Source organism: Pleurodeles waltl, chromosome 11 (assembly GCF_031143425.1).
Source record: "Pleurodeles waltl isolate 20211129_DDA chromosome 11, aPleWal1.hap1.20221129, whole genome shotgun sequence".
Classification (NCBI taxonomy): Eukaryota; Metazoa; Chordata; class Amphibia; order Caudata; family Salamandridae; genus Pleurodeles; species Pleurodeles waltl.
The window spans coordinates 71,533,290-71,543,550 of NC_090450.1; positions in this window are offsets into that span (position 1 = coordinate 71,533,290).

Genomic DNA, 10,261 nt, shown 5'->3' on the forward strand with positions numbered 1-10,261 from the left:
GGCGATGACCTATTGATCATCCTTGTTATTCGAGAGTAAGCCTTCTCTGTGCTATCCTTCTGGAAAAGCCTTTCCCTCAAATGTGTCCTAACTCTATCCAGTTTATAGACTGGAAACTGCTGATAAACGGATTATTTCCTGAACTTTCTTCTACTAGCAATAATATCTATAACTTGCCTGTTTTGAATAGGTGAGAAACCGAGCATGGTGTACAAGCGCTGTACATGCTGTAATACCAGAAGATCATTGTCAGAATATTGTCTAACTTAAATATTGTGTCAGAAATATTGCTCACAAATATATTGCACCATTGAAGTTAATAATGGAAAATCTGAACCCAGTGAGTGGTTGTATTGTAAACAATATTGAGGACACAATATTTAAGTCAGATGATTTCTGCATCCAATAATCTAACATGCAACCATACATGTATACCTGATCTAACTATAAGCGACTGAAGCATAGTCACTGTGGCTTGCTCAGATAAATCAGAGCTGTGGATGCTCATCCTTCCACTTTCCAATGGAAGATATGTATCATTAGTGAATTCAGAGCCATAGGGTTCAGTTTGTGACCCCCAAACTCTGCAGGGATTGCTGGAATGGGTGTCTCAGCTTCTGTGCTTTGGGGCCCATCACCTGGAAGCGTCCATCTTAAAACTATTGATCAGCTTCCTCTTCATTCTTACAGTTCAGTTTTAAACATTTAGGGAAAAGTGCCCTAATCAGTTTTAGCACGTTGAGGCTGCTCATTATTTGTTAAGCTTTATTAAACTTGCAATAAGGGCCAGCTGCTTGTCCCAAAAAAAAAGTTCCTGTTGGTACGTTTATCACCCTAGATCGACACTGCAATAAAACTGATTCTAAAAAGCAAATGTGCACACCAAATTCACTATATGACTACCAATGTGGCCCTTTGATGGCCCAAAATTTGTTGCCCAACACCGAACCAAATCCATTGTTTTCTGCTATGTCAGTGCACAGCTCAATACCTTTTCATCCACACCATTGAATCCCTAAAGAATTTGTCCCAGAGCCATAGGACAACCTTCATGATCTTTGACAAACTTGTGAAGTTGTTTCAAGGTATTAGACCCACTCAGGCCCTGGCCACTCTTCATGAAAAAGACCTACCTAAGGAGCGCACCCTAGCAGCAAATTTAAGGTGACCAATGAAGGTTTGTAGCTGCTTCAGCGTTAACTTCTTTTCCAATATAAACATTTTAAGTCTACAGTTAACCAATGGATAATCTTGAGCATTATTTCATTGACTTGCAGGCTATTGCAAAAAAAGGAAGGATGCTTCATTATCAAATTTTTCTTCAGTAAATGAAATACCCAGCTTGTTTGTTATTACCTTCAGAGCTGTATCATTGTAGTACACTGGTCTCTCTGTGTTTTACCAGGACATAATAGACGATCTATATACAGTGTGCAAACAGTTTCTGTTTCGCTCCACCTATTACAACACCATTTCAAGAATGTTAACACAATGCAGGCCTGGAATCAAAGAACAGGAACCAGACTTTATTGGACTGAACTGAATATTGAAATAAAGACTGGAAAATATGTACTCTAACAAGGGCCAGGCAGAACTATTCAGACAAACTAGAAACACCGGTATGGAAGACAAAGAGTCTGCATTCAACAAGGATGGGCCAGGAAGGGTAAAGACTGAAATAGAAAGAATGGAAACCACAGAGACAGAGGGGCTGAAATAACAGGTAACAGATACAGATAAGTCTAGCATCAAACAGGAAAATAGGAACAGAAAGCAAGAGAAAAAAAAGCAGAATCAAAGAGGAAGCCTGGAACCAAAGCAGCAGAACATTGATATATCACAAAGAGTTTCCAGCAGTAAGAACAATATTGAGGCTCTGCACCCTGGGATCATAGGGTAGAAATAAGTGAAATCTCAGGAGAAGAGCACAAGTGCAGAAAGAAAACCAGGTGTGAGTTATTACCCACGAACTAGGAATCTAGCAATGAAGGGAAGTCTTTTCTGGGAAAAGGATGGGAAAGACCAGGAAAACCAAATGATACCCAGAGGTCTTTTGGTGAGGTTTGTGGGTGAGTCAGGCATACTGTTTCCTACCTATGACCTCAGTTGGACTGTTCGTATTGGAGTGCAAAGCTAAGTGTGATTTGCGTTTGGCTGGTATCTGCCTAAAGTTGAATAATGGGCAAAAGACATAGGACTGAAAGGCAGCCCAAGTAAATGTGCTCTTTTTCAGGGAAAATCTAGCCATAACTTGAACACTCACTATCAAGGGGCACAAGTAACGTGAAGGCGCGCATAAACAACAACTGCTAAAACAAAAAAGATGCTTACCTATTTATGTCAGAACTCTGCAAATTGTTCATATGTACTTTAAGGAAACATGGTTCATGCCCCATAAACTGGGAAAAGGTCAAAATGGCAAATTGAAACACTGTGTAAAGGCTGAAGCTATACAATGCAGACATGGTGTCAGTGTCCTTGTGGTTTATATTATATAGATGTGACTTAACCCAGGGTCAACCACTACGGAAATGTACGTTTATCTAATGTCAGATCACAAAGTATGGAATTACCTTTACCTGCCTGTCACAATATTTCACAGCTCTGATTTCCTGTTTTAGGAATGAGAGCGTTGATTGCGAGATGTCAAGATACTAAAGAAAGATTGTTAAAACAAGAGGTTTACTGAATTGAAAGAGTGGAAGCACTGAGCCAAAGGGGCTTAAGGAGACTGTTCATTTGGCCATTTTTTATTTAAATGTATACCTTGTTCTTTACATGAAAAATGTTTCCTTGATAAATTATTATCTAAAAAAGATCTGAATGGAAGCATAAGGGATGTGATGTAGACCCATTGTGAAAGTTATGTGCCCGCCCTTCCTTACAGTTCCCAAAGCAGGTCCATTTGGCTTGCAAGAGAAAATTAATTTGGATTGAGCAAGTTTATTTAATCAGCTAATTACAACTATGGGGGTCATTCTGACCCTGGCGGCCGGTGACCGCCAGGGTCACCGACCACGGGAGCACCGCCAACAGGCTGGCGGTGCTCACGAGGGCATTCTGACCGCGGCGGTTCAGCCGCGGTCAGAAAGGGTAAACCGGCGGTCTCCCGCCGGTTTACCGCTGCCCCATTGAATCCTCCATGGCGGCGGCATGGGGATTCAGACACCCCCTACCGCCATCCTGTTCATGGCAGGAAACCCGCCATGAACAGGATGGCGGTAGGGGGTGCCGCGGGGCCCCTGGGGGCCCCGCAAAGTATTTCAGTGTCTGCTTTGCAGACACTGAAATACGCACCCGTCGCACCCCTGCAACTACGCCGGCTCAATTCTGTGCCGGCGTCCTCGTTGCAGGGGCATTTCTGCTGGGCCGGCGGCGCTCTTTCGGAGAGCGCCCGCCGGCCCAGCGGAAATGTTTAAATGGCCGCCGCGGTCTTTTGACCGCGGTGCGGTCATTTCACGGCGGTACCTTGGCGGACGGCCTCCGCCGTCCGCCAAGGTTATAATCACCCCCTATATGTGTATACTGTGTACTGCAGATTGCACATTTTTGGTTGCTAATTGGACCAAGATTCATTTTGTGCTTACAGTGTGGGTACTGGATATTTTTTCTATTATACCGTCTGATGAATTGATTGTTTACTTTGAAATTCATTGATGAGACATTTGTCGATGGTTTACATGCCCAATTAATTCACTAATGAAAGAGAATATTACTTTAAAAGAAAATTTACTGGCGACAAATTTATTGGAAGAAAAGAGCATATAACATTGAAATTATTTTCAAACGTAAAGTGTAGTTTTGTCCTAGGAAGTGGGGATTCACCCCCACTATTCACATTGGCTTAATTTGGTAGAGCTAGAACATAAAGAAGTATTCTCACAAATTTGGCATGCAGCTCTTTGACTAAAACAATAATATGGTATGCCACCTACTCTTGATCCATGCCACTCCCTGAGGTGCCAGAGACCACCATTTCTGGGGCTTCACCAAATCACCTTCGTAGTGTAAAAATACAGGTAGATCTATCAGCACACAAACCAGTTTATCATAGCCTTACCAAGAACATGACAATAACTGAGGCCGGGAGTGGTGTAGTCCCCCTACAGACTTTGGTGCTCTCCGAGTGGACCAGTCTCTATTTCTTATGATCTCAGATCAATAGTATGAACTATGACATTCTCCATAAGAATGACAGACTTTGGTCAATAATTTTATGAAGTTTTTATAAAGACATTTTAAGAAAAATACATGGTGTATCATCAGTATGGTCGGCAGTAATAAGTACAGATCTTAATGCAGATCAAAAGTACAAATAACTCAGAAGTGTTCAATTGAGAGTCCAGTAAGATAAGCCTTTCAAAGTAAGGGTAGAGGTTTTCTGCTTACAGAGTAAAGTGTGTACTTGCATAGGACTTCAGACAAAGAAATTCATACAGTACTAAGCAGGTACATGGTTCTCAGGATACACACCAATGAGGAACAAGCACGAAAAACATGTTACTATACAATACATAAGAGGATTCTCTCATAATACTATTGCATTTAATTCAATTGCTCTCATAGATTCTTCAAGCACTATAATGGACGCATTATATAAACAATAGTCTGGGACAGTTGGGATATCCTCAGTTAAATACTGCATGGTGAGATGCCTCTGGGAACGCTCATCATCTCTTAGTGAGAAGCTTGCAATTATTTTGTTAGAGCTGGTAAATAACAGCAACGATCACATGATGTAGTGTGGCATCATTTCAAAATGGAATACAGTACATTTTTCAGTTATGTTAGCGCATGTTCGATTTCAAGCATTTATAGAGCATAAAAGGATAAAACAACAGCCAAAGAATGTCAAAGGTAAATGTCTTTGAAGAATCTTCTTTGGTACCATATACAAAGAAGATATTGGTAACCTGAGAAATACACTCAGTGGCTCCTTTTCTACTAGTGCTGCTTCTTCTTTTATATTTTTCTTGGAGAATACACATGAGCATCACATAGTTGGTAATCCTCTTTACCATAATACAGAGACCTTTTGAACTTCTGCAATAGGGATCTTTAGGTATTGTGTCAATAGTGATATTTTTCTCTGGAAATATTGACTCCAAATACATTTGTGTTTTTGTGTAAATGATAATTGGAGCTGAAGCAGGACGGATGGCTCACCAAAATTTGCTATTAGGGGACTGGATGCTTGCTGATGGGGACCGAGTGCTCACAAAGACCTGCTATCGACAAGTTAAGGCAGCAACCTGACAAATGCCTGACTGATGCAGCTGCACCTGCTGAAAGACATAGGTGTAAAGTGTGTGTGAATTTGAGACAATTATATGGGTAATTTAAGCAATGAATGTTTGCATTCCGGATAAAGAATTGTCATCCAATAGGCTGCTGATGCTGGAACGCTGCGTGACATATGATATATAGTGGGGAAAGGAGGAATGTCCCCAGCAGCAAAGTTTTCTCATACAAGAAGTGGCCACACCAGTGGCTTAGCTTAGTTCAAGGATTTCGTATGAGGCAGGCTTCAGGAGGACAGATTCCATGTCTTCCTACTTCACTACATGGGAGAAGAAGCAAACTGTTCCAAAACATGCCCGGTTCTGTCACTGTTTCTGCCTTGGATATGTGCTTCAATCCAGAGCTAAAACCCAATTCCACCACCAAGGTAAACCCTTCAACTGCTGACCAGACTAGTCTGAAGAGTATGCTTGCCCGCAGCCGTGGATAGATGCTCAGTGCTTAAAGGACACAGTAAGAGCATTAGTAATCAACCCCATCTTTTTCACAAACTGAGTGGAATTCTAAGAAAGGAAGAGCTCTGAGGTATGTTAAAAGTTCTGCTCTTTCTTAAATAATTGATTAATCAGTTCAAAGTTGATGATGTTATGTGCCACCCAGCACAGCTGTTCGATGTCGCATGTAGGGTGATGACAGGCACTTTGTCACTGCAGAAATGAGTACAGAAAATAGCGCTCATGGTCTGCAGTCTCCAGCGCTGGATTGGGGGACCAAAAGCAGGCCTGATAAAGATGCTCCCTTCATCTTCTTGCGCAATCTCTCAATTTTCATTCATCCATTCATTCTCTCTCTCTTATCCTCAATTTTCTACTCTCCATCTCTGGTCACTTTCTTTCTACCTCGCTACACCTCCCTATCTTACTCTCTCTCTTGAAGCCTCTGTGTGCCTGCTGCAATTAACCTTAGGGAGCTGGGGGGCGACAGAGGCAACAGGTGCAGCTCTGGGCTTTCAAAACAGGACTCCAAGGACCCCTCCCACCGGGAAATGCCTGATGGAATTGTCTCAGTGGAACCCTAGCAATGAGTGAGCTTGTTTCAGGAATCCAGGGGCACCTCATTGCATCAGTATGTACAAGTTGCAGTATTACATCCCCAAATAATGGACCCTCTAATGAGGTTCAAAACCTGGAATCTTGGTATTCAGGTAGGGGTCAGAGAGAGAAGTGGAATACATAAAGAAACAACTAAAGACACTAGGGTAAAGAAGAGGTGTACCAGAAAAACAAAACATATGGTGGAATATGGTGAATATTGAATGATATGGGCTGTGATGATTGACACCAAAATATAAATACTGACAGGAATTGAAATATAATTGTTAATTCTTTCATGTCTGGGGGGGATGCTGTTTTATATCTGCATTAACTCATAAAGGCATCAAATCATTTTAAAGTGCCAGAGAAAATCCTGGGATTGGGTAATACTCTCCAGAAAGAGCTTATCCTGCATGAACGAGGGTCCCTTGCATGCACAGCCTTTCCCTTGCAAGGCAGGCTATATGTGCGCATGGCAGTGTGTATTTGCACAGTTCTGGTGCTAGCACAGACCATGTCTAACAGACACTCAGGGCTTCTTTCAGATTTGCATAGGTTTAATGGCTGCTGCTAATACCTAGAGGTCCAATTATTTAAAAAACAGAAGCGTACAGCATCCATTTTAGGACATCCTCATTTCTCACTCCTCATTCTTACTTCTCATCAATTATCCCTACTTCTCATCCATCATACATCATCCCTACTTCTCATCCATCATCCCTGCTTCTCTTCCATCATCCCTACTTCTTATCCATCATCCCTACTTCTCATCCATCATCCCTACTTCTCATTCATCATCCATCATCCCTTCTTCTCATCTATCATCCATACTTTTCTTCCATCACCCCTACTTCTCATCCCTGTGTCTCATCCCTGCTTCTCATCCATCATCCCTACTTCTGATCCATTTGACATCATCCCTACTTTTCCTCCATCATCCTGCTTCTCATCCATCATACATAATCCCTACTTCTCATCCATCATCCCTGCTTCTCATCCATCAACCCTGCTTCTCTTCCATCATCCCTACTCCTCATCCCTGCTTCTCATCCTTATTTCTCTTCCATCATCCCCACGTCTCACCCTTGCTTCTCATCCCTACTTCTCATCCATCTTCTATCATTCCTACTTCTCATGCATCAGCCATCATCCCTACTCCTCACCCATCATCCGTACCCCTAATTTGTCAGTCATACCAACATATTTTCAGTTTTGGGAAACACACCTTCACACTGATTGGTTGGGAGCATTCTATTTCACCGAAAAACAGCCGTCTCATTGCACATGGTGGCGGAAGAGGGAAGAAAGGAAAAGCAACTTTGTGTTTGTTGCCAATGAATTCAAGGTTGCACGATATTTCATTTTATTTAACTAAGTGTTTTTCTGTTTACACAGGCCTCTGCAGAAAGCTCTGCTGCTTTGGGAAATACAAGGAGCATACAGCTTGGGCCATAAACAGCTTTTGGAAAAAGGGTTATACAGGTCATCCTCAGTTCAACCAAAAACCTTTATGGTTTCAGTTTCATATGTAGAAAGAAAATGTTTAAAATCAGCTCTGGTGACAGTGCAATCCAATTCATCCAAACCTTTTCTGGTTTCCTTTTTATTTGTAATAAATAAAATGTTTAAATCTGAGCCTGCTTTTTATTTGTAACTAATAACATGTTTACATCTGAGGCTGCTTTTACCTCTGAGAGCTGTGTTTTTTTCTGAAACCAGAAAGATTTTCAATGAACTATAGATGAACTGTATAACCCTTTCTCCAATAGCTGATTTATAGCCCAAGCTGTGGGCTCCTTTTTATTTCCCAACCCAGCAGAGCTTTCTGCAGAGGCCTGTGTAAACTGAAAAACACTTATTTAAATATAATGAAATGTTGTACAGCCCTGAATTCACTGGAAACAAAGACAGTTGCATTTCCTCTCCCCTGTCTTCACCCAGCACATGCAATGAGAAGGCGTTCTTTTCAGTGAAATAGAATACAGGCCTATCTCATAACTCTGATTGGCTGTTGCCATCCAATCAGTGTGAAGGTGTTTTTCACAAAACTGAAAATGTGTTGGTATGACTGAGGGATGAGGAATGAGGAGTAGGGATGATGGATGAGGAGTAGGGATGATGGCTGAGGTGTGAGAAGATGGATGAGAAGCAGGGATGAGGGATGAGAAGTAAGAATGATGGAATAGAAATAGGGATGATGGAAGAGAAATAGGGATGAGAAGCAGGAACAAGGGATGACAAGTAGGGATAATGGAAGAGAAGCAGGGATGATGGATGAGAAGAAGGGATAATGTAGGATGGATGAGGGGTGAGAAGTAGGGATGATGGAAGAGAAGCAGGGATGATGGATGTAGAGCAGGGATGGTGGATGAGAAGTAGAGATGATGGAAGAGAAGCAGGGATGATGTAAAATGGATGAGAAGTAGGGATGATGGAAGACACGCAGGGATGATGGATGAGAGGTAAGGATGATGTATGATGGATGAGAAGCAGTGATGATGGAGGAGAAGTAGGGATGATATCTGATGGATGAGAAGTAGGGATGGTGGATGAGAAGCAGGGATGAGATGCAGAAATTAGAAGTAGGGATGATGGAAGAGAAGTAGGGATGATGGATGAGAAGTAGGGATGATGGAAGACACGCAGTGATGGTGGATGAGCGGTAGGAATGATGTATGATGGATGAAAAGTATGGATGATGGATGAGAAGCAGGGAGGAGATGCAGGGATGAGAAGTAGGGATGGTGGAAGAGAAGTAGGGATGAGAAGTAGGGATGATGTATGATGGATGAGAAGTAGGGATGATGGAAGAGAAGTAGAGATGATGGATGAGAAGTAGGGATGATGAAAGAGAAGTAGAGATGATGGATGAGAAGTTGGGATGATGTATGAGAAGTAGGGATGATGGATGAGAAGTAGGGATGAGAAGCAGGGATGAGAAGTAGGGATGAAGTGTGATGAATAAGGATGACCTAAAATGGATGCTGTAGAAGTGAACTCTTGTAGCTTTAGCAGTACATTTAGAGTACATTTAGATTCCATGAGAACTCCTGAAAAGCAGCAACAATTTGTCAGGTGTACTTGTGAATTTCAGGGTCATTTCATGCAAATGCTTTTTTACATGCAAAACTGTAACAAGTTGACAAACCTGCTACGTTTTTGCATGCTTAATTATTTCAGAATGGAGCAGTTTCACTTTAAAAAACTATATTTCTTCTCCACAGGGAAAATACCCGTCCTAACACAACCAGCAACTTAGTAAAGACAGGGATGACAAACAAAAAACTTTGTTAATTGCCAGGGTGAAAATGTGATTCACAAACGATTGTGAATGCCTACACCTTCAAGGGTTTGTGGGTATTCACCTGCTTGGCAAGGCACCCTCTTCCTAGAACACCCATTCCAGCTTCCATGAACAGATGGGATGACACCTTTACACCTTTATGATGTAAATTAATTGTCGGTAAATTGATTTGCAGGTGTAATTTAATGTGCTATGATTGCAAAACGTGAATTTGCCTTTGTAAATCAATACATGTATGTTTGTAAGTTAATTGCAGTTGAGCCAACAACTTTTTCAATCCAGTCCTGATGTTACTTCCTAATTACAAGTATTCATATTCTTCTTCTCAACTTTCTTACAGTAAAAGACAGAGGGTGAATGAAGGGGCAAGTAACCGACTCTTCACTCTCTCTAACTGAGAGAGCTGGAGAAACGACGCGCAGCATCGCTGACGAAGCCTGGGAGATCGCAACCTGCGCTGCTTGGTTTTCGGATCATCGTGCAGCTGGATTTCCGACGCAAGTACCGCTGGGTGTGTAAAAACAATGCAAGGCCTACCCGGACCCAAAAGTGCTGGCTGGATCAATGCATCGCTCTCCTGCGGAGAGAAGAAACAACGCGCCCCGACCCGATGAAAGGAGAA